This window comes from Melospiza melodia, chromosome 24 (genome assembly GCF_035770615.1).
Source record: "Melospiza melodia melodia isolate bMelMel2 chromosome 24, bMelMel2.pri, whole genome shotgun sequence".
In the NCBI taxonomy this organism is placed as follows: Eukaryota; Metazoa; Chordata; class Aves; order Passeriformes; family Passerellidae; genus Melospiza; species Melospiza melodia.
This window is the reverse complement of record NC_086217.1, coordinates 6,880,523-6,905,559: the sequence shown is the minus strand read 5'-3', so window position 1 is coordinate 6,905,559 and position 25,037 is coordinate 6,880,523. Positions and strand designations below refer to the sequence as shown.

Genomic DNA, 25,037 nt, shown 5'->3' with positions numbered 1-25,037 from the left:
TCAACACCCCAGGACATCCCCGGTGTGCCCATCCCGAATGTGCACAGTGACACAGCCACCGCCACACCGCCACCTCCCCTGGCGCACTGCGGCGCCCACGGGCAGCGAGTGACCCAAGAACCAGCAGCGCTGGCTGCTCGGTGGGATTGCCAGGGGACAGCCCCAACCGTGTCTGTAGCACCCATGGGCACCAAGTGACCCCAAGAACCAGCGCTGGCTGCCAGGGGACAGCCCTGTCCTTGCCTGCCGCCTCCGTGCCACCCACGGGCAGCGAGTGACCCCGAGAACCAGCGCTGGCTGCTCGGTGGGATTGCCAGGGGACATCCCCGTCCCTGCCACCTCTGTGCCACCCACAGGCACCGAGTGACCCCGAGAACCAGCGCTGGCTGCTCGGTGGGATTGCCAGGGGACATCCCCGTCCCTGCCTGTGCCACCCACGGGCACCAAGTGACCCCAAGAATCAGTGCTGGCTGCCAGGGGACAACCCTGTCTCTTCCTGCCACCTCTGTGCCACCCACGGGTGCCCCTGAGCCATCACCACACCCGTGCTGGGCTGCAGGGCAGAGCTGAGTCCCTCTGCTGAGCATCATTTCAGCTCGGTTTGGATGGGATCAACTCTCCAGGTGTGGGGCTGGCAGGGGGATCCCCTGTGTCCTGTGGGGTTACACTGCTGCCAGCACGCAGGGCTTGCTCTGGAAGTGCCCCTGAGCCCACCCTGCCTCTCCTTCTCACCCTGGGCCACGCTCTGATGTTGCTGCAGGAAGGTCCTGCCCCACCTGCGGGGCAAAACTGTGCTGAGCATCTTCCTCTGCAAGCAGCAAAAACTCCAATTTGGAGTGGGCTGGGGCAGTGATGGACAGCAGATGGCTCAGAAGGAACCTGAGGGCAGTGGGAGTTGTTCCACTGCCCACTGTGGATTTTAAACTCTGAGCTCTAAGGATGGCAACCTAAATAACAACTGTATTGTGTATTGGTACAGAAACACATTCCAAATACACAGAGCCCTGGGATTTCTGTGTTGGTACAGAAACTTATTGATACAGAAATACAGTGGTATTTCTGTATTGTTACAGAAACATATCCCAAATACAGAGAGCCCTGGGATTTCTGTATTGGTGCAGAAACACGCCCCAAATACAGAGAGTCCCAGGATTTCTGTATTGATACAGAAATGCAAAGGTATTTCTGTATTGGTACAGAAACACATTCCAAATACACAGAGCCCTGGGATTTCTCTATTGGTACAGAAACTTATTAATCCAGAAACTCCCACGTCTCCACCCCAGAAATGTCACTGTTCCCCTTTCCGTGCCTGTCCTAAAAACCTCCTGCTTCTAAAGGATATTTTGTATGGACTGCAGCTCTGCCCTGTGCAAACACATCATGATTTCTGGACTTCTGTATTGGTACAGAACGACACCCCAAATACACAGAGCTCTGGCATTTCTGTACTGGTACTGAAACTTATTAATACAGGAATACAATGGGATTTCTGTACTGGCACAAAAAGCACCCTAAATACACAGAGCCCTGTGATTTCTGTATCGGTACAGAAACTTATTGATACAGAAATATAGAAATATACAGAAATATAATACAAATACAATGGTATTTCTGTATTGGTACAGAAACTTGTTAATACAGAAATTCCCACCTCTCCACCCCAGAAATGTCACTGTTCCCCTTTCTGTGCCTGTCCTGAAACCCTCCTGCTTTTAAAGGATATTTTGCATGGACTGCAGCTCTGCCCAGTGCAAACCCACCACGATCAGAGCTCTCCGGGGTGTGACACTGAAGAACCTTCCAGGTGACCATCACCCTGTCCCATCACTGCTGTGGCCTTTGGGGCTCTGCCTCAGACCGGGAGCTGCTTTGCCAAAAGGAATTCACTCACAAGCTGCTGTGCAAACAAACCCAGTGGGAGCTGGGCATTTCTGCAAGGGCTGGTGGAGATCCCCAGCTCCCCAGGCAGGGACTGCTGCTCTGACCAAAGGGGGATGTGTTTGTTAGTGTGAGCAGCAGGTTCACACTGACACAGCAGGCGGGGGAGTTTACAGCCGCGTGGATATAAATAAATAGCAGGAAAAGGACTTTCCCTGCCTGGAGTGGCATCCTGCCCGCCCAGGGAGGGCTGCCCTTGGCCTGGATGCCAGATGGAAGAGGGATTTTCTTCCCTGCTGGTGTCAAAAAACCTACAGAGATTGTTTTGTTTGTTTTTGTTTTGTTTTGCTTATTTATTTGGTTGGGTTTTTTTTGTTTTTTTAGGGGTTGCCACCAGCACTGTCCCCAGCACCACAGTGGCACTGAGGGCACATGTGGGGGGGACATCATTCTGCTTGTTCTCAGTGGGGAGGAAGCACTGGGGATGTATATCTCATTCTTCTCAGGGAGGAGAAAGCACTGGGGATGTGCAGGGCTTTACAGGCAGGTCATGCCATGCCTGTTTTGGGGCTCAGCCTGCTGTGCCCAAGGTGACAGCAGCTCTGGGAGGGCTGGGCAGAGCTCAATAAATGTCCCAGAGCTCAGGGATATGGGAACAGACCGTGGGGTCCCTGAGGCCACACTCAGGAGAGCAGGATGCAGGAAGTGCCACCTCCTCCTGTGTGAGATCTCCACCTGTGTGAGATCAACCCCTGAGAGCTGTTGAGAGCAGAAGGCTCCAGAGAGAGCTTAAAGCCCCTTCCAGGGCCCACAGAGGCTCCAGGAGAGCTGGAGAGGGACTGGAGACAAGGCCTGGAGCACCAGGACACAGGGAATCCCTTCCCACTGCCAGAGGGCAGGGATGGATGGGATATTGGGAATTGGGAATTGTTCCCTGGCAGGGTGGGCAAGCCCTGGCACAGGGTGCCCAGAGCAGCTGTGGCTGCCCCCGGATCCCTGGCAGTGCCCAAGGCCAGGCTGGACACTGGGGCTTGGAGCAGCTGGGACAGTGGGAGGTGTCCCTGGGACAGTGGAAGGTGTCCCTGCCATGGCAGGGGTGGGATGGGATGATCTTTCAGTCCTTTCCAACACTTCCAAACTTTCCTTTGATTCTCTGTGCCCCCTCCTCCAGCTCCCCATTGCCCAGTTCCACCCAAGCAGGGGCACTTGGCAGTGCCAAGCCCTGGTCTGCTCACCCAGCCTGGCCTCCCTGGGCTGACAGCAATGCGCAGCACAATCCTGGCAGGGACTGCCCCATCAGTGCCACCCTTGGCTGGGATCCTGCCAGGGCACGACTCCTCAGGTGCCTTGCTCCTCTCTCCCAGTGCACAGACCCTTCATTGGGGTGCAGAGGGGCCGGGGGGGATGCGGTGGGGCTGCCCCCTGGCCATGCAGCCCCAGCAATGGGGCAGCCCCAGCTCGGGGCTGTGCCAGGAGGGGACAGCAGCGGCAGAGGCGCTCGGGCAGCGCTCCCGGGAGGCCCCGGCCCCCGCCTCTGCTCCGCCGAGGGCTGCAAGAAGTTAATTTATTTTTGGAAAAGCAGCTCGCAGAGTTTGTCTAATTCCACCCGCACCAGCTCCGTTCACTCTATTTTAAACCCGTTCTTACTGTGCTTCAAGTTTATAAAACACGATCGGTGCTCCCTGGTCAGAGCAGCCCCGAGCCGCGGAGCAGCGGCAGAGCAGCATCTCCTGCAGGACGCTCGAAAAGCCCTCAGGTAATGAATTCATGTTCCTTCTTGTTGTCCTGTCCTCTGCTGGCTCGGTCACGGTGCCACACGGTGTGTGGGGACAGCTTTGGGGACACAGCAGAGCCGGGCATCGCCTCTGCCCCTGCTGCTGCTGGGGTTTTGAGGGGTGCCAGCGGCACCTGGCAGGGTGTGGAGTGCAGAGAGCTCTCTGAGGAGCTGGCACTCCTTCAGGAGCGGGCACAAGGTGTTTGGCACTCAGGGGACACGGTGTGGTTGGCACTCAGAGCCAGCCTGGCAGCCAGAGGTGGCTGAGCATGGGGAGGATGGAGCTGATGGGGCCTGGAGCTCCCCAAAGGTTCCCAAAGTTTCTGACTGTGCTGCAGCCATTGGGACACTGCTCTGGTGGCTTCTCTGGTGTCCCCACCCCAGCTGGCACGGTGGGACCCCCCCACCGTGAGTTTTGTGGTGTCACCCCTCTTTTACTCCTCCTTTGCCATGAGCGTGTCACGGCTCCCTTGAGCGAGCAGGGTCATCCTGGTTGTACCGAACCCTCAGAGTTTAATGCAGCCTCTCAGTGACTCACACTGCAACCCACAAGGAGTGTTTAGAGAAGCTCCCGGCATCTCTCACACGCAGAAATCCGGGGCATTTATGGAGCGCTTTGTTTCTGTTACCCGAATCCTTCACAGAAGCGCTGATGTCATGTGCTGAGCGCTGCTCGGGGCAGCTTGGGCTGGGCTCTCGGGTGTCTAAGGGTTAAAACTTCCCAAAGCAGCCTCAGGCTGGGCTCTCGGGTGTCTAAGGGTTAAAACTTCCCAAAGCAGCCTCAGGCTGGGCTCTCGGGTGTCTAAGGGTTAAAACTCCCCAAAGCAGCGCCCTGGCACCGCAGCCGGGGCATCTCCAGCGGGGATGGAGCGGGGAGGGGGCAGCGCTGCCCGGGAGCATCCTCCCTCCTCATCCCAGGGATTGATGGCCCCCAGGACGATTTGGTGGCTTCCAGGAGGGTTTGGTGGCCCTGGCAGGGTGTGGTGGCTTCCAGGATTCCTTGGTAGCCCCCAGGAGGGTTTGGTAGCTTCCAGGAGGGTTTGGTGGCCCTGGCAGGGTTTGGTGGCTTCCAGGAGGGTTTGGTGGCCCTGGCAGCGTTTGGTGGCCCTGGCAGGGTTTGGTGGCTTCCAGGAGAGATTGGTGACCCCCAGGAGAGTTTGGTGGCTTCCAGGAGAGATTGATTGGTGGCCCTGGCAAGGTTTGGTAGCCCGCAGGATTGTTTGGTAGCTCCCAGGAGGGTTTGGCGACCCCCAGAATTGTTTGGTGGCCCCCAGGATTTTTTGGTAGCCGCCAGGATTGTTTGGGAGCCCCCAGGATTGTTTGGTGGCCCCCAGGAGGGCTTCGTTGCTCTGGCAGGATTTAGAAGCCCCCAGAAGGGCCATGCACGAGTGTTTTGGGGACAGGGAGGGCTCAGGGTTCAGCACTGTTCTGAGAGCTCTCTGTATCCTGCTTTACTGCTTCCTCCTGACTCCCATCACTTCAGCTCCGAGCACAGGGGGTAGAACACCCCAAAAGGCAGAAAAATGAAAGTGTTCTTTTTTAGGTGACCTCTCCTATAAATGTCACTTGTCAGACACCCCAGGGCCAGCAGCAGGGAGTGACCCCAGGTCCCCCTGCCCAGTGCTGCTCTCTCTGGTGCTGCCTCTCTGTGTTTGCTCTGTGTTTTCTGGTGGTCCAGCGTGGAGGGGAAATGTGGAAATGTGGAAATGTGGAAATGTGGAAATGTGGTCGTTGTGTGGAGCGTTCAGGCTAAAAATAGTTTCCCTCTCGTGCTCCATGTGAATGGGCAGCCACATTTGACTGTACATGGATTTGTCTGATAGTCCCATTTCAGTGTAAGAGACAAAATATCTTAGTTATGGCTTTGTTCTGCAGCTAACAATGGGTAGCTAAAAATATCCCACTTTGTTCCACTCAATAAAGTTCTCTCAAGGGGAGACACTAACGTTACATTTTTGCCAAATCCCTGCAAAACACGGCCAAAGAAAATGCGCATTTTTGCCAGCAGCTTTTCACAAAACGTGCAACCAGCAGAAAGCTCCGTCCTGTGGGGCTGTGCTGTGTGCTGTGCTGCATCCTGGGGCTGCCGGAGCATCCCGGGCACGCGGGCCTTCCTCCCACCCTCATCCTCCTCCTCTGGGCGTGCTCCACAGGCCTTCCTCCCACCCTCATCCTCCTCCTCTGGGTGTGCTCCACGGGCCTTCCTCCCACCCTCATCCTCCTCCTCTGGGCACGCTCCACAGGCCTTCCTCCCACCCTCATCCTCCTCCTCTGGGTGTGCTCCACAGGCCTTCCTCCCACCCTCATCCTCCTCCTCTGGGCACGCTCCACGGGCCTTCCTCCCACCCTCATCCTCCTCCTCTGGGCACGCTCCACAGGCCTTCCTCCCACCCTCATCCTCCTCCTCTGGGTGTGCTCCACGGGCCTTCATCCCACCCTCATCCTCCTCCTCTGGGTGTGCTCCACGGGCCTTCCTCCCACCCTCATCCTCCTCCTCTGGGCACGCTCCACGGGCCTTCCTCCCACCCTCATCCTCCTCCTCTGGGCGTGCTTCACGGGCCTTCCTCCCACCCTCATCCTCCTCCTCCTCTGGGCACGCTCCAGCTGCTCCCCAGTGCCTGAGGGGTTGGGCTGGGGCTGGGGATGAGGAGCTGTCCATGCCTGGCAGAGGTGTGCCCTGCTGTGCCAGGGTGTGTGCCCTGCTGTGCCAGTGTGAGTGCCCTGCTGTGCCAGGGGTGGCTGCTCGGTGGGCACTGTAGTCTCACTCCAATTCCTTTATTTCCCTTCTGGATGTCAGCCAGGCCAGCCCTGGCATGCTGGGCAGGGCAGGGCTGTTGTGTGGGAGCAGGAAAATAAATAAATATTTATAGTGTTTATAAATATTCCAGTGGGGTTTCATATGGGGAAAATAAATCAATATTTCTAATATCTAGAAATATTCCAGTGGGGTTTAATATGGAGGAAATAAATAAATAAATAAATAAATAAATAAATAAATAAATAAATAAATAAATATTTCTAATGTTTCTAAATATTCCAGTGGGGTTTTATATAGAGAAAATAAATAAATACTTCTAATATTTATAAATATTCCAGTGGGGTTTCATATGGGGAAAATAAATCAATATTTCTAATATCTAGAAATATTCCAGTGGGGTTTAATATGGAGAAAACAAATAAATCAATATTTCTAATATTCATAACATACTTACTATATATATTTATAAATGAAGATATAAATGTATATTTATAAATATATATTTATTTATAAATATATTTATAATATTTATTTATAAATATTTTTAATATTTATATCTATTCCAGCTGGGTTTAAGACTGAGAAAATAAATAAATAAATATTTCTAACATTTATAAATATTCCTGAGGAGCAGGGGAGCTGAGGGTGCTGTGCCAAGGCCTGTGGGGTTGGTTTGATGCCCCCGGGCAGCTCAGGGGGTGCAGATGGAGCAGGGGCACAGCCTGAAGGATGATGTGTGGCCCTTCCACCCCTCATGGCTCCCAAATCCTCCCTGTGCCGGGTGCTTTCCCCACCCCTCCACCACCCCAGGTGGGCAGGACCTGTCTGTGCTGGAAGGGCCCAGCTCCAAAGGTGTGGTGCCCACCCCAAATGTGATTTTTGGGAAGGAGATGTGGCCTGACGTGATTCATGCAGTGTTTGCTGCTGCAGCATTCCTGGAATGTACCTGCTTTATTTCTTGGCCTTCCTGCCTGGGACTGGAACAGAGCTGAGCTTGTGCTCTGGGCTTTGGGTGACACAGATCCAGAGATCCAGAGATCCAGAGATCCAGAGATCCAGAGATCCAGAGATCCCTGCTCTTGGGCTCAGGGGTGCCTTGAACCAGGACAAAACCCCCGAGCTGGAGGGCAGGGACCTGCTATGGAGGTGTTCTGATAGAAGTGACAGGGCTGTGGTGTCACCTCCCCAGCTCCCCAGGGTTGGTTTAGGTGGGACATTCACCCATCACCCAGCCAGGAGGGTTGGCTTAGGTGGGTCATTTATCCATCACCCAGCTCTGAGTCCTCTCCATCCCCCAGGGACCTGCTATAGAGGTGTTCTGCCACATGTGACAGGGCTGTGGTGTCCCCTCTCCAGCTCTGAGCTCCCTCCAGCCCCAAGACCTGTGCCACATCTGCCAGATGTGACAAATTTGTGTCCCCTCCCCACCTCTGAGCCCCCAGCATGTCCCCATCCTGGGCACAGATACTCTGCAGTGTCCCCTGCTCAGTGATGTCCCCCTGTGCGTGCTGGGGACACCTTTCATGGTGTCACCTCACCTGTGGGCCCACCAGCACAGCCCCATGGAGGATGGGGGGTCCAGGGATGCTGCACAGACCCCCACACCCAGCAGAGCAGTAGCAGGAGCACAGAATCCTCTCTGGAAGACAGGAGAGTCACCAGACTGCTCCTGCTCCTCCACAGAGATGGACCTCCCCAGCCCAATGGGAGCCCCCAGAGCAGCAGCCCTGCCCTTGCCTGGCTCCCTCAGGGCTCTCACTGCACCCAGGATCAGCCCCAACCCCCTGGCAGCCCCAAACCCCCTGGCAGCCCCCTTGGCACCCTCTCCTCAAGAGCCCAGCCCACCCTGGGCATGAGGAGCAGGGAGATCCTGCACTGCCAGGCTCCTCCAGGATTCCCTGGCACTGCCCCAGGCCCTGTGCCCGTGTCCCAGGCACTGCTGGCAGTGCCCTGGAGAAGGCACCAGGGAGGGGGACAAGCTGCCAGGGGGCTTTTCTGGTTGATTTATGGCCCAACCTCCAGCCAAAAAATGCACCCTGCCTGCTCTGGCATTCCTGGAGCAGATGCAGAGGGCTTGTCAGCTGTCCCCAGGGATTTCCTGGCTCTGAACCCTGCTGGGACAGTGGGACAGCCACCAGCAGGACAGGGCTGTGTCCCCCTCACTCACAGCACGGGGCGTGCTGAGCTCTGCAGGGATGGCACGGGGCTGGTGCTGTGGGTGTGGGGTGTGTGTGCCCCCAGACAGAGCTCTGCCTGGTGGGGACCAGCCTGGAGGGCTGGCTTAGGTGGGAAATTTATCCATGACCCAGCCTGGAGGCTTGGTTTGGGTGGGACCTTCACCCATGACCCAGCCAGGAGAGTTGGTTTAGGTGGAACATTTGTCTATCACTCAAGCCAGGAGGGTGGATTTTGGTGGGACATTTATCCAGCACCCAGCCAGGAGCACTGGTTTTGATGGGAACTTCACTCATCACCCAGCCTTTTCCCAGGAGGGTTGGTTTAGGTGGAAAATTTATCCATCACCCAGCCAGGAGGATTGGTGGGATATTTGCCCATCAGCCAGCCAGGTTTTGGTGGGAAATTCTCCAATCACCCAGCCAGGAGGATTGATTTTGGTGGGACATTAATCTACCACCCAGCCAGAAGGATTTGTTTAGGTCAGGAGGGTTGGATTTGGTGGAAAATTTCTCATCACTCAGCCAGGAGGGTTGGTTTCATTCTGGTTTTTGTGGGACATTCTCCCATCACTCAGCCAGGAGGGTTGGTTTAGGTGGGAAATTTATCCACCACTCAGCCAGGAGGACTGGTTTCATTCTGGTTTTGGTGGAACATTCTCCCATCACCCAGCCCTGCCAGACGGGGCAGAGGAGTTTGTTGAGCTCCCAGCAGAGGCACACTCAGCTCATTTGCAGTGTGAGTAACAAGGACACGCCTTTGCTGTTGAGATGCCATGTGGGATTTGCCCCCAGCTCAGGAGATGTTCCTGGGAAAGCCTTTCCCTGCCAGGACAGCAGTGACAGCTCCCGGAGCTGCAGAGTGGCCCTGCATGGCTGTGAGCCCCAGCCACGGGATCCTGCTGCCCTCTGTGCCATCCCTGCCCCACACACAGCACGGGGGCACCAACATGGGGGCTGGCACTGCCCTGCCGAGGAGCTGGCCCAGCACTCAGTGCCCAGCCTGGCCTCGGGGCTGAAAAGCAGCTCCTGGTCTGGGGATGGCCCCTCGCTGCATCCCTGTGCCACAGGGCATCCCTGTGCCACAGAGCATCCCTTCTCTGCATCCCTGTGACACGGGGCATCCCTGTGCTGTAGAGCATCCCTTCTCTGCATCCCTGTGCCACAGGGCATCCCTGTGACATAGAGCATCCCTTCTCTGCATCCCTGTGCCACAGGGCACCTCTGTGCCATAGAGCATCTCTTGTCTGCATCCCTGTGCCACAGAGCATCCCTTCTTTACATCCCTGTGCCACAGGACTTCTCCTTTCTCTGCATTCCTGTGCCATAGGGCATCCCTTCTTTTCATCCTTGTGACACAGAGCATCCCATCTTTTCATGCCTGTGCCACATGGGATTATCCTTCCTCTGCATCCCTGTGCCACAGAGCATACCTTGTTGTGGGATCTCAGCACCTCAGGACTGATGTGCCGAGTCACTGAGACCACCCTTGGGGGGCTCGGGGGTCCTGGAATGTTGCCAGAAGTGTCTGGTGGCTTGAGTTTGATCCTGCACAGGAGACAACACCTGTATGAGGACTGGGAGGATTTCACTGGGTGAATGGTGAAGGGATAAGTTAATTAGAGTGTGAGACACAGGGTTTAAGATTTCTGTACAGGGGGGGCTAAAGAAGTAAGATGGAGGAATTGGGGCGTGTCCTGTCCTTCTTCTTCTTCTTGGCCTCCATCTTCTGTGGTGATGTTGGCACTTTGGGATTGGTTATTACTAAAAGTGCACTGGTTAATAAGGGTGAAAGGTATTGGGGGAAATTGATAAATATTGTATACGTAATTTTGAGTATAAAGATAGGTGACCGCCCTGGGGGCTCTCAGTGTGCCCATGGCTGGCTGCTGAGCAGACCTCTGTCGGGCCGAGAGAAAATCTTTTAGATAAACAATTAATAAACACCGAGACCGAGAAAAAACCTGAAGCTTCTTCTCGTCCTTTGGAGCGCGGGCTGCCCAAGGCCATCCCCGAGCCTTTCCAGGTCATTAAAACAGCCGAGAAACCAGCACCTCGTCTGCATCCCTGTGTCACAGGGCCCAAGGGTTGGGAAGTGTTGGTGCACAGGACTCCAAACATCATCCCAGAACTCTGTCCTGCTGCCAGGCTTCATCTTCAGGATGGTGGTGATGAAAGGTGGACACACAGCCCTTCAGAAGGGCGCCTGAACACACTCTTTAGTTCAGATTGGATAAGAAGGAAACTAAAAATATATATCTGATATCTATCTTATATCTATCTTACATCTTACCTCTTGTATCTTATATATATATTATACCATCCTACATCTTATATCTATCTTATATCTTACGCCTTATATCTTATATCCACCTTATAACTATCTCTTATCTCTTATTTCTTACATCTTATATCTATCTTATCTCTTATATCTTATGTCTTATATCTCACATCTATAATCTTATATCTATCATTTCTTATCTCATATCTTACATCTTATATCTGTCATCTTATATTTATCATGTCTATCTTATATCTATCTTGTCTCTTATCTCTTTAGAAGCAGTGCTAGCACTGGTCCCCTCCTGAGGAAGCCCTGCTACTCCATACCCAGCTCCTCAGGGCCATGGAGCCCAGCAGAGGCAGAGGGCTGAGGGGCACTGGGGGTGTTCCTGGTACCTGCTGTGTCCTGAGGGGCACTGGGGGTGTTCCTGGTACCTGCTGTGTCCTGAGGGGCATGGGGGTGTACCTGGTACCTGCTGTGTCCTGAGGGGCACTGGGGGTGTTCCTGGTACCTGCTGTGTCCTGAGGGGCACTGGGGGTGTTCCTGGTACCTGCTGTGTCCTGAGGGGCACTGGGGGTGTACCTGGTACCTGCTGTGTCCCACCTGAGACCCCTCCCACCAGCCTGGACTGGGATAAATCATCATTAAGCTCCTGAGCCCAGCCTCTGGCACAGGCAGATGAGAGGTGCTGGGCACAGCACTGCCAGCAAAAGGGACAGGGCTGTCCTTGGGGACCATGGAGGAGGCTGTGCTGGTAGGGGAGGTGTTGGCTCAGCCCTGGGGGTGTGTGGGAGGTGACCCTGCTGCAGCTCCTGGAGCACAGGGACTGATGCTGGCAGTGCTGCTCAGAGCAGTTAACCCACAGCACACAGGGGAAGCAGATAAGGGATGTCTGAGCCTGGAGTGGGAGGCAGCAGCTCCTCGGAGGGGTGTGGGGTGTGCCAAGAGCCTGGTTCTGTACTCTGAGGCTGCACAAGAGTCTGCACACCCAGCCCTGGGGACTCTGCCCATGCAGGGCTCAGTGGGACCTGCTCCCCTGCACTGCCTCCGGGGCCACAGCACGCACACCCAGCCTGCCCAGCTCCATTTGTCAGCAAGAAATTCAACTTTCTGAAGTCTGCAAGCTTGCTAAGAATAAACTTCATAAATTAGTGAGCATATTTAAAGTGCAGCGCTGCTCGCTGATCTGGCATTTTAATCTCGTGCTGAAACTATCCAGAGTGTTTGCTCAGCGTGTGGCCAAGTCCTGAAATATTTGCATGCTGCTATTGTCAGTACATCTCCTGACCCTTTGCAAAAGGATGGCAGGAGGAGTGAATTTATAAGAATCTTCCACTGGCGAAGGTAGTTGCTGTAGCACACTCCTGGAGTTATCTCCCTGAGATCATCTCTGCTGCATCAGGCACTTTTAAACAATGCAGCTGTGCTCTGTGCTCTGCAGGGCTGCAGATCCTCCTCAGTGACACACATTCCTCACAGGTCAGCTGGAAAACATGCTGGATGTTGGCACAGGGGCAGCCAGAGCCGCTCTTGGCACCCGGGAGTGCTGGGGGTGCCTGGAGAGGCTCCTGGAGCAGAGGCTGGGCAGAGTTAAAGGAACGAAGTGGGGATTTATTAAAAGGCCTCAGAGGCTCCACCTTGGGCAGTGCAAGAGCCCAGCCAGGGCTGCACCCAAGATGGACCCAGGATGGACTCAGAGTCAGGAGTTTTCACCCTTTTATGAGTTTTTGTCCATTTCCATATTGGGGTTCATTCCCCACTAGAAATAAACAGTGGGAGAGATGCCACAGGGCAAGTTCTGTCTCTCTCTGGGGTCCCAGCATGGGCGGGAGCTGGAGCTGCTGCAGAGAGCCCAGGGAGGCTCCAGGATGATGCCAGGGATGGAGCAGCTCTGCTGGCAGCAAAGGCTGGCACAGCTGGCACTGTTCACTTGGACAGGAGAAGCTTTAATGCGATCTAATTGTGGCCTTTCAGAACCTGATGGGAACCCACAAGGGCTTGACAGGAAAAGGGGGAATGGCTTCACACTGACAGAAAGCAGGTTTAGATTGGATATACAGAAGGAATTGTTCCCTGGCAGGGTGGGCAGGCCCTGGCACAGGGCACCCAGAGCAGCTGTGGTTGCCCCTGGATGCCAATGCCAGGCTGGACATTGGGGCTGGAGCAGCCTGGGACAGTGGGAGGTGTCCCTGCCATGGCAGGGGTGGCACTGGATGGGTTTTAAGGTTCTTTCCAACCCAAACCACCTGGGATTCTGTTACTCTATGAAGAGCTGGTTTGGGTCACTGTGAATTTGATGTGTTCTGAAGGACTCTCACTGCAGGGCTGCTTCTCTATAACCAAATTCCCAACTTTTCCTCAGCCTCTCAACATTCCCGTGCGCAGTGAGCAGCAGAGCTGGGTGCTGGCACACCCAGGGGCACTCAGGGCACTGGGATTTCCTGTGAGGAGCTACAGCCTGCACAAACTCTGCAGACTCTCTGGGGTGCCACAGCCACCCCTCCCAGGACAGAGCACCCTGGGCTGTCTCTGTGGCCAGTAATCTGCTCCTGGATGTGTAGCTGCATCGTCTGCCTGCACACAGTGACCATTCCATCCATTTGTTTGTCTCGGTGCCAGCATAGATGATTGAATCTCTTTCCAGATCATTGATAAGGCAGCTGATCAGCCCAGGGCCCAGCCCTGACCCCCAGGGAGCTCCTTTCCCCCCTCTGGGTGCGGATTTCCCACTGACAGGCACAGCTGGGACACCCCACAGCCAGCTTTAATCTGTTAAATATGGCCTGTGTTAATTGGGTATTGTTCTGGTTCCTTCACCAAAATGTAGCAGTGCAATGGCCCTGCAGGAGTCTGAGCGTATTACAGCACCAATATCATTTTATCAATCAAAATGGCAATTCCAGGGAAAAGGTGAGCCTTAGTTTGACACGTTCTGTCTTCTGTAGGTCTGTGAGTTAGCTTTAATCCCATTTCTCTCGCCTACATTTCTCTGTTGCTGTCTGTGGCAGCCTTGGCAGGGCCCTGCCCAGAGGTGATGCCCAGCCCCTGGTGAATAAATCAGATTTCTGCTGCAGCTGCTGCCTCTGGTGCACCCACCCTGAGTCTAACACGAGCCACAGCCTCCCAGAGCAATAATTATTCCCTTTTCACTGACAGAAGTGCTGCTCCTTCGCTCAGGTTTGCAGCCCAAACGTTGTTCTCAGCTCTTGGCTTTCCTTATCAGCTTTCTGCAGCTCCTCACTTCTCATTCATTAGGATCAGTTTCCACTTTCTTAAGTTATATATGGTTTTCTTATTTTTCACTGTTGTCTTCACTTCCCTCACGAGCCAGAGTTGTCTATTTTTTTTGTAACCAGTGTTGCCTTCTTGCTCAATTGTGGGATTGTGGTTTTGGGGTAACGTGTAAAATGTTTTTCAACAATTCCCACTTAGCGTTCACATTTTTATGATTAAATTCCTTCTCCCAATTGATTTGGTTCATAATTGTTTCCAGCTCTGTGAAGCTGAATCGTTTAAGCATTAAGTGGATGTATTTTCAGAACAGAGCTTCACTTTAAATATTCGCTTTATTGTCATTTTGCTTTTCAGTTAAATAAACTAAAGCACTCTTAGAGACTTTTGGCATGCATTGTCGGGTCACAAAACTGGGAAATGGAAATTGTTCCTGAGAAAAGTTGTTTTCATGAAGTGTTTTTTGTCAACATATAGATTAATTCGATTAAACTGAGGCTCATCTGAAATCTGGCAGCTTTAAGATGGCATCATCCCTCCTTTGGCAAATGAAAGTTGAGTCCAAAACTTTTTTTTGGATTCTCCAAGTTTCCTCAACATTCTGCATTTGGCAATTAAAACCAGAAATTCTTCAATTACTTTGAGTTTTTCCAGATTTAGTTGGAAATAAAATTTATGCTTTTTTTTATTATTATTATTTTTGTAGGAAAATTAAGTTTCTCTTTGAAATTACGAATTTGATGCCCAGAATGCCAAATTTCACTGACAAGGATTTGAGCAAGCAGTGGTGACTCGTTCTGGGGAGGATGCTCAGAGCTGGGAGGTCTCCTGTGGGTCAGCAGCTCCTGTCCCAGACACAGATCCCAGCCCTCAGTGCCAACCCTGAACACAGCCTGGATGGGGATTTTATCCACAGCACAGGGAGATCCCGTTGGGCAGCTTGGGCTGGAGGGCAAGGGAAGGCAGGAGAAGGAAGGAGGAGGCAGAAGGAGGAAGGGGAAGCAAGGAGAAAGCAGGAGGAGGAAGGAGGATGAAGAAGGAGGAAAGAGAAGGAAGGAGAAGGCAAGAGGATGGAGGAGAAGGTTAGAGAAGGCAGGAGGAGGAAGGAGGATGAAGAAGGAGGAAAGAGAAGGAAGGAGGAGACAGGAAAAGGCAGGAGGAGGAAGAAGAAGGCCGGGGAAGGCAGGAGAAGGAAGGAGAAGACAGCACGACCTTGGGATCCTCTCACATTGGCCACCTTCTCCATGTCACAGGCACTGCCCAGACCTGGCCACAGGTTTCATTTTCCTGCGGACACAGTGAGGTGCCCATGAACCTACCCTATGCCATGGGAGAGATGCTTGGAGCCTCCAGGACCCCCAGACCCCAAATCTCAGGTGTGCCTGGTCCTGCTGTGGGACAGCAGCACCCTTGGGATCCTCTCACATTGGGCCACTTCTCCATGTCACAGGGACTGCCCAGACCCCAAATCTCAGCTGTGGGACAGCAGCTCCCTTGGGGCAGCCTGAAACCCAAGGCAGAGCGATGTGGTCACTCCTGACTCCCTCATACCCCAAACTCTTGGCTGACCCCAAGGAAGGAGAGAGGGATTCACCCTCCCAGGACATCCCCCTGGTGACATCCAGGTCTGCTCCCTCTCCCCCCTCTCCTCGCAGCCCTGGGTCACGTAACTCGTGCAGCACAGCCCAGACAGACTCTCTGGCAGACTCTCTGGCATCGTTTTGTTGAGCTTGACGAATGGGGCCAACTCCTCCAGATTGAACTCAAGAAAATCCCATTATCTGCTGCTCAGTGACTCAGAGATTGCATTGCAACATCTCGTTGGTAATGTCAGATCGCAGGCAGCGATATTAAAAATGAGCATTTTACCCTGGACAGGGTATTAACCATGAAATGAAATCTGTATTTATTGCTCTTAGCCACGAGCATCCAGAGCCTTCCAGAATAAATGTTTGCAGTTCTGTGCAGGAAGGCTCTGTCATGCACAGGCATTTCCAGCAGGCTGGGGTGCCGTGCCCTGTGATGTCATGGCAGCTCCCATGAGCTCATCCCTCATCTTGCTGGGCTGCTCTGACACACACAGACCTCCCCAGCCTCTTGTCTGAATGCAAACACCAACAAACGTTTCATAGAATCACAGAATTGCAGAATATCCCAAACTGGGAGGGACCCACAGGGCCATTGTGCCCAACTTCTGACCCTACACAGTCCCAAGTGTCCCTCTGGGTGTTTGAGAGCCTTGCTGAGCTCCTCTGAATTTTCTCCTGAACAAGAGGGTTCTGCTTTGTACAGAAAAAAGTGTGTTCTTGGGGGGAAAAAATCAGCCAAGTGAATACAAATGTCAGGATGGAAGCCAGGTGGCTTTGTTGGAGTGCAAGTGGTTTATCAGTGGCATTTTTCACTTGGAAACCAACAGACCTTTACAAGGATGGTGAGAAATGATGACGTGCAGTTTGATTCAGACTGAAATTCCTCGTGTGTAATTTCTGTTTGCTTTTTGCCTATTAACAAATATTTGGAATGGCTCTTAGGTTGTGCTGAGCTTTAGTTCTGGATGAGTTTCTGGTGGAGCCTGGCTCTCTGACCAGTGCTCCCCAGGGAGTGTTTCCTGGAAGGTGGAAACCATGCACAGCTGTACAAGACACTGCCAAATACACCTGTCATTTCCAGACTGGCAATTCTCAATGAAATTCTGCCAAATCAGCTTTCCAGAGATGTTTCCAGTGGTGGAGATTGATTTGAAGGACAGCACACACAGCCAGCTCCTCATTCAGAAGCTCTGTGGAGCAGCCATGGACTGAAGGGCTTTTGTAGGAGTGACAGGGGGTGGGATGGTCAGGATGGATGGGGACCAGAGATCTCTGAAGCCAGGTCTGGAACTTGGGTTTATTGCAAAGGGCCTGGGTGCAGGGCCCTGCTGGGAGCTGCCAGCACAGCTCAGAGCAGTAAAGAGAGTGGTAAAGAGAGAGAAGGCAAGAGAGTGGTAAGGAGGATGAAAGAGAGAGGGTTCCATTACAATACAATAAATCTTCTTCTGTGCTGAATGTTCTGATTCTCACTAACCAATCTAATACAAGATACAAATCCTACAGCATTTACATACAGCCCATAAGAATCATTACATCACCATACTGTGTTACATTTTAAACCCTAAAAACTCCTCTTTGGACTCCTTCTGCTAAGCCTAAAACTACTCTTTGGAAACCCTAAAAACTACTCTTTGGAGTAGTTTTAAACCCTTAAAACTCCTCTTTGGGCCCCTTCTGCCAAGCTGTAGGGTCTGCTCTGACCCTTGGGCCTGTCTGCAAGCAGAGGGTGTTGTTCCATCAAAAGGGGATTACCTTCAGCTGGCCATGCCATTGTTTTCCAGTTGTTCAGTAACTCAGGTATCTCAAAGCTTGCTTTCATTTCAATCTCGCTTATAGTTTCCAAATTCTCCAAATCTTTTGCCAGGCAATCATATTTATAAGGCTTTCCTGTTTCATCTTCCCTACAGGCTTTTCCAGCCAGTCTAGAGAGCACCCCCTCATTGCTCAGCACAAGAAGACACGAAGTGTTCACGTTTTTGTGAACATGAAGTGTTTTACATTTACAACAATGAATGTTCTAAATGTAAAATCCCTTTTTGCTGTGTTGTGCAAGCTCCCTGAGGCCTCACACGGAGCCTGCTGGCGCAGGGAGCTCCTGACAGCTCCTGGGGCTGCCTGACCCCTCAGTCAGAGACAAAACAGCAGCAGGATGGACCCTGGGCCAGCCCTTCCCTGGGGCCAGCACGCCCTGCTGGGGACATGGAGCTGGGAATGTGCTTCCCATCAATCCCTGCCTCAGTGTGCCCAGGTGATCAGAAAGATGCCATTAACCCTTTAAATGCTTTCTCAGCCACCTGTGCAGCAGTGTGTTAAGATACAGGCTCATTTGGAACTTGTGTATCCTCAGCATTGGCCAGGTCTTTTAGGAGTTGAAGCAGTTGCAGCCCCTGGCACGAGCAGTGATGGTCTCCTTTGCCCCATCTGGGAACCCTCAGAGCTGCTGGAGGCTGAGGGTGGCTGCCCAGAGCAGCCAGAGATGTGCTCATCAGGACATTCTGGTCATTAAAAGCACCTGGGCAGAGCAGGTGGCATTGTGGTGTCACCAGGCATGTGGTGGTGATGAAGATGGAGGCTGAGGGAGATGGGTTTGTTCAGCTGGTGCAGAGGAGTTGAGGGCAGAGCTCCCCAGGGGCTGCAGCTCCTCCTAAGGGACAGCTCTGATCTCTGGGACAGGGACAGGCTGCAGCGAATGGCTGGAGCTGTGTCAGGGATGCCCAGGGGGGATTTAGGGAAAGGTTCTTCCCCCAGAGGAGGGTGCTGGCACTGCCCAGGCTCCCCGGGGAATGGGCACAGCCCCAAGGCCGCCAGAGCTCCAGGAGCCTTTGAACAGTCAGGGATGCCCAGGGTGGGATTTTGGGGTGTCTGTGCAGGGCCAGGAGCTGCACTGTGTGATCCTGGGGGTCCCTCCCAGCCCAGGAGCTGCCATGATTCTGTGACTCCATACTGGGCCAGCAGACTGCTCCAAGCACAAGCCCAGGGCTGTCTCTTGGCCAGCTCTAGCCCAGAACTCTCCAAAGTGTTGTCCAAGCTTGTGTGGCCATGTGGACAGGGCAGCCCTCCCTGAGGAGACAAAGGGGGAGTGAATGGGGGATCCTTTGGTATCACCATGAATCCAAGGGGATTCTGCCTGCCCTGCAGAGATTGAGTGGGATGGCACCTTCAAGACACTCCAGCTGCAGCCCCCAGCACAGGCAGTGGATAAAGGACTAGAAAGATGCCATTAACCCTTTAAATGCTTTCTCAGCCACCTGTGCAGCAGTGTGTTAAGGTACAGGCTCATTTGGAACTCGTGCATCCTCAGCATCGGCCAGGTCTTTAGGAGTTGAAGCAGGAATTTCTTTCTTGGTTGTGTGGGGAGTGAGTCCTCCTGTCTCGTGCGGTATTTTACTCTGAATTATTGGGATGTACTTTCAGTACTGCAGCACAGTGTGGCTTTTGTCTGATTTTTGTACTGATTAAAAATAATAAAAACCTCCTTGGAACATTAAACAAGAAAGGTGAAGGGAACGTTCCTCCAGCAGGACATCTCCATGTGCTGATCTAACTTCCTGAAGCCAGGAGTACCATCCTTGTATTTCCAAAAAAAAAAAGAATGAATATGCCAATTTTATTGATTTCAGCCTGAATGCCAGAAAGAAGGAGAAGGGCATGGGCAGGACCTAGGGTTGTACTGGGCAGGACGTGGAGAGCTGTTCTTCTCACAGGAGGTCAGAGACCATGGCCTGCAGTGAAATGTGCCCAGGAGGTGCCTCTGGCTTGGTTTGGCATCAGAGACCATGGCCTGAAGTGAAATGTGCCCAGGAGGTGCCTCTGGCTTGGTTTGGCATCAGAGACCATGGCCTGGAGTGAAATGTGCCCAGGAGGTGCCCCTGGCTTGGTTTGGCATCAAAGCCTGCAGTGAAATGTGCCCAGGAGGTGCCCCTGGCTTGGTTTCCACCCTGGTGCAGGCATGGCTGGAGCAGCAGACAGGGGGAGAGGTTTCAGCAGCCGGCTCGGGTGGACCCGCTGCTGCCAAAGTTCTCCCCATAAAAATGAAACTCTGAGCTCCAGATCTGATACCAGCCCTTGATGTGTGGCTGGGAGCCAGGCACCTCTCAGGGCTGGCCCAAGCAGAGCTGAGAGCTGGGGGGAAAGGGAGAGGCAAGAAACCCCACCTGAACTGGCAGAAGGTCTGCAGAGACTCAAGTGACGAACGTGGCTGGGTATCAATGAAAGCTTCCAGGATAAACTTGCACTCTGTTGGGGTTGGAGATCAGTGCAGGAGGCCAAGGGCTCTCCAGAGCCTTGGAGTTTGCCACAGATCCCAAATCTTTTCTGGCAGGGGCTCACCTGCAAGGGAGGGAGGTGGACGCTGGTTGAGATATGGAACCATGGCTGTTATTAATGGCCAAAGCCTCACACAGGCCCTGGCCAGGGAGTCCTGGAGCACTTGAAGAAGTGATATGTCCTGTCTGTAAAGCAAGAGGACTGGCAAGAAGGCAAAAATTAAGAGAAGCTGAGAAATTAGATGCTGGCACCTTCAAAACTCCCCATTTAAAGGCCATTTCTGGTGTGCAGGGATGGTCCAAAGCCAACCTGAGGGAGCTCTGGCCCTGCCAAGGCTGGGATTTCCTGGCTGTTGTCACCAGAGACCATCAGAGCTGTCTCCAGCCCAGGCACTGCTGCTTTCAGTGAGCTGAGGAGAACACAAACCTGATTTAGTGTCCACACCCCTCAGGCAAATCCTGCAGGACATTGCATGGGCAGCCCTGGGGACTCAAACTCTTATTTGCCTCCAGGATTGTCACCCTGGAAGTTCTGTAGGTTTACTGATCCCATTATAGGGGCCAATTTCTTCCTGGATGCATCTGGGCTCCCCACACAGAGCACATCCTTAACTCCTGAGGGACACCAGGCTGTCTCTGCAGGCTTTGCAGTGCTTCCCTGAGGATTCCAAGTCTCCATCTACTCGGTCAGTTTTCCATCAGAATGCTGCATCTACTCTGCTTTCCCAGCAGGATTTTTCTTGCCTCCTTCTCTCTCATGTCCAGACCAGCAGAGGTGCAAAGGGAAGGGAATCCTGAGCACAGGAGAAAGAGGGAAGGATCAACCATGCAGTGAGGGGTCAGAGTTTTGCCTGTTTCTTCCTCCTCTCCTGCCTCTCAGTCCCTGAAGAGCAGAGACATTGCTCCTCCTGCAGCATTTTGCTTTTTCCTGAGGAATGGGGCCATGGCAAAGCTGCCAGTTAGAGAGAGTCAGGCTGAGACAAGGGATGGGATGAGGGACTGAGATGATGCATTTTTGCCACCTTTGGGTGGTGCAGGCCATCAGGAGGGTTTGGAGTCCACCCTGAGATTCCCATTGAGGTTCCTTGGGAATAACCTGGAACAATAACTTGGGGATAGCTCTGCCTGGAGCTCCTCTGCCCCATTTCCTGAAGTTGTTGCTTCTTCTCAGCCCAGGATGAATTGACTGTGGCCCCAGAGCCTCTGTGGTTCTTATCACCAGCCAAGGTCTCTGTACAAAGCCCCAATGGGACAGGACTGCTGGGAACGTGCCTTGAGCTGTTCTATTTTCCAGCATCAGTCTCATTACATGGTTATGACAATGGGAAGATGCCATCAGCTCACATCCCAGCCAGCAGACACAGAATTTAATGTTACAACTCACTTTAAAAGTTTTTTGACCAATCACACAAAGCAAAAGCACATTGACAGCAGTTCTGTCCAACCACTATAAGCACAGGTACCTTTGGTTAAACAATGCTTGCTTATTTCAAATACAATACCTGCTTGTGAGCCTTAAAACACAGCGCACAGAGCTCTGTTAGTAAGCTTAGAACTCCCTAATATCTCACTGATAAACTTTTCTGTAGCTTAGGGAGTTATTCTAGACAAGTGTTTATACACAGACCATTGTTCTATTTGTCCTTGCTTTTCTACTTTTTTTTTAAATAATTTTTCTGCTGACCAATCTCACGGCTGCTGCTTAGCTCTGATCACAGTTCTGCTGTCTCTGAGGCCTTTTGCAGCTTTCCCAAACCCCTCTGATTTTGGCAGCCCAGCTCGTACCCATCAGGCCAGCAGGGCAGGAATTGTGAGGTGCTGCAGGATGTGGCAGCAGGGCCAGGCCCACAGAGCCATCCATCAGCCCAGAGCTTTGGTGTCCCACGTGGCTGCAGCACTGAGCCCTGGGGCTGCCACCTCACAGACATTTGTCAGAGAGTGTCACACCTCTGCTCTGTCCCTTATCTCCTCTCACTGATTTGGTTTCTGCTGATTTATGGAGCCTCCCCCAGCCTTGGGGGGCGTTGGGCACGAGCTGTGGTTAAGAGCAGCTTTCAAGCTGTCAAGATAATCATTTATTCAGCTGAAATGGATCCACAGCAGCTCGAGCCAGGAACCACAAGGGACCTCCTGTGATTTCACTGGGGTTTCAGCTTTCTCCCTTCCTCCCTCGGGCTGGCCCAGAGCAGGGCGTGCTGGGAAGAGAAGATGACTTTCCAAGGGCCAGCACATCTGGGAGGTGATGCAGAAGCTACCTGAGCCTCCTTGAAATGCTTTATCCATCCCACCTGTCTCAGAGCTCCTGGCCAGCACTGCAGACCTGGCAGAGGGTTGGTGCTGTGTCTGCAGAATGCTCTGGGAAGGAGCTGTGAAGAGTCTTCCTTTCCATGCCCAGGGTGGAGTCCCCATCCCTGGGTGTGTTTAACAAAGCCTGGATGTGACACTGGGGGCCAGGGTTGAGTTGAGGTGTTGGGGTTGGACTCAGTCTTGAAGGTCTCTTGCAACCCAGTGATTCCATGAATTCTGTGTGATTCTGGGATTCTGTGGGATTCTGAGAACCTAGAGATCCAGGTAGGCCCCCGCCTCCCACAGCCCAGCCTCAGGGAGAGGGCCAGGCAGGAAAGCCTTCAAAGAGACCTTCAAAGCTGAAGGACACATTTCTGCCTGGCTCTGACCATCAGGTACATGGGAAGGAGCTGTGAAGAATCCTTCTCTCCATTTCTATCCCACCCCAGGCTGAGGTGCCCTGTAGTTCCTGTGGCACCACAGCTGTGTCCTGCAGGTCTGAGAGCAGCTGATGGCACTGGGTGTCCCTGGAGCACAGGATGGAAGTTCAGTGGTGTCATTATATTGTAAGAGTTCTATTGTCATTACATTGCAAAAGGTAATGGAACAAAAGGTTCTACATTGCTAGAGTTTTGTAACTCCCTGAAGTTTCTTGTGGGCATCTCCTCTAAGCACTGACTCTTCCTTGTCATCACAGTAACCAACCAATCCACTCTTTTATAACCCTCTTCTTACTGGCTACAGCTGTGGCCTGTTAAATCAGGCCTGCTCCAAATCTTTAATAATTAACCCAGCTGCAACTCTTTAGGGTGTAAGATTACTTGCTATACTACCTTTATTTACTTATATTCTATCCCCCTACACCACCCTATCTGTTGCTGAGCTCCACACACATCCTGCATGGCTGCCCAGGGAGGTGGTGGAATCCTCATCCCTGGGTGTGTTTAACAAAGCCTGGATGTGGCACTGGGGGCCAGGGTTGAGTTCAGGTGTTGGGGTTGGGTTGGACTCAGTCTTGAAGGTCTCTTGCAACACAGTGATTCCGTGAATTCTGTGTGATTCTGGGATTCTCTGTGATTCTGTGTACCCAGAGATCCAGGTAGGCCCCCGCCTCCCACAGCCCAGCCTCAGGGAGAGGGCCAGGCAGGAAAGCCTTCAAAGAGACCTTCAAAGCTGAAGGACACACTTCTGCCTGGCTCTGACCATCAGGTACATGGGAAGGAGCTGTGAAGAATCCTTCTCTCCATTTCTATCCCACCCCAGGCTGAGGTGCCCTGCAGTTCCTGTGGCACCACAGCTGTGTCCTGCAGGTCTGAGAGCAGCTGATGGCACTGGGTGTCCCTGGAGCACAGGGTGGAAGTTCAGCATCTGTGGAAGGCTCAGAGGAGTTGCATCCCCAGGGAAAGCACACCCAAATGCATCAGGCTGCTGAAGGGTGCCTTAATCAGAGTGCTTTTCCAGCCCTGCCACGTGCTCAGGCCATGCTGTGAGCCAAGCCAGGCCACATCCACAAGGGCTTGGCCACCCACCCTCAGGACACAAACTTCCATCAGCCTGAATTTGCACTGCCACAGCTCTCAGAGCTTCCCCTGTTCTTGGAAAGATGCTGTGTTGTGCTAATTAGTGGGAACATTTGGAATCGTCCTGCTGCTCGTGCCAGTCCTGATTTCTCAGCCTGATTTAAGGAGGGGTAATTCTAAATAACACTCTCCTCTCCCTGCCTGGAGCTGCTAAAGGCACTGAGGCAAAGTTGCACAACCCAGTGCTGCTGCTTGTGTGCATGCTTGAGAAGAAACAGCCACGGAAAAATCCTGTAACATTCCTGGGCTGGTCCCTCTCTGGGTATCAAAGCCTTTCCTGCTGCGCTTTCACCTTTGAATCTTAATCCAAGGCTTTGGAGGAGTGCAGGGGACAGAGGGGATGGGCAAGGGCTCTGTGGAGCAGAAGACCCCTCTGAGAAGGGAGAGGGTGAAAGCTGAGTCCCACTGTGTCCCCCAGAGGTGCAGAGATGCTTTAGTGTCCCCCAGAGGTGCAGAGATGCTTTAGCGTCCCTGCCAGAGGAAACCTCCCCTGGGCTGAGCTGGGCTGTGATTGTGGCTGCAGTCAGTGCAGTGCTACTGCTCACCCAGCCCTGGCTCCTTGGGGAGCTCTGGGTGTTCCCTGTGCCCTCCTCGCACTCAGCAGACATGGAGGGGTACCCTCAAACCAGCTGTTGGATCAGAACACATTTCCACCCTGACCTACCATTACTGACCCGCTCCTGCCCTATGAGCCCCAGCCTGTCACGGACATGTTTTATTACAAATCCTTTTGCCAGGATTTTTTCTCTTGAGAGGCTGAGAGGCCTCAGAAATGAAATGTAAACAATGATTATCTGCTGCTGTGGAATGCAACAGGTGCATCTGTGATTGGTTTAATGTAGTTTTTTTTTTTTTAATTAATGGCCAATCACAGTCCAGCTGTCTCAGACTCTCTGGTCAGTCACAAGATTTTATTATCATTTTATTATCATTCATTATTCTGTGATTGTGTGTGGTATGTCTTGGGACCCTCTTCCTCCTCACCCCCAGCTGGCTCAGCAGCCCTTCCAGGAGCAGAGGGGGTGAGGTGGCCCTGCTGCCCCCAGGGAGGTCACACAGGCTTTCCATGACAGCCAAAGTGATTCACACACATCCCTCTCCCTCCCCAAAAACTGTGGGGCACAGTTGTCACTAGGCTAGCTCTGGCCATGGGTCTGCAGCAGCCAGGAAGGGATGAGGCTGTTCCCAGCTCTCTGACACCCCTGGCATCCCTCT

General features: G+C 52.9%; 1 protein-coding gene across 1 annotated transcript in view; it reads left to right on the top strand.

The window, feature by feature from the left end:
• Positions 1–3,407: 3,407 nt before the first annotated feature.
• MYOCD (myocardin) overlaps positions 3,408–25,037 on the top strand; it is a 214,976-nt gene continuing 193,346 nt past the window's right edge. Inside the window, exon 1 of the mRNA XM_063175672.1 lies at positions 3,408–3,637. The gene's annotated coding sequence lies outside the window, so the exon portion shown is untranslated. The remainder of the gene's footprint in view (positions 3,638–25,037) is intronic.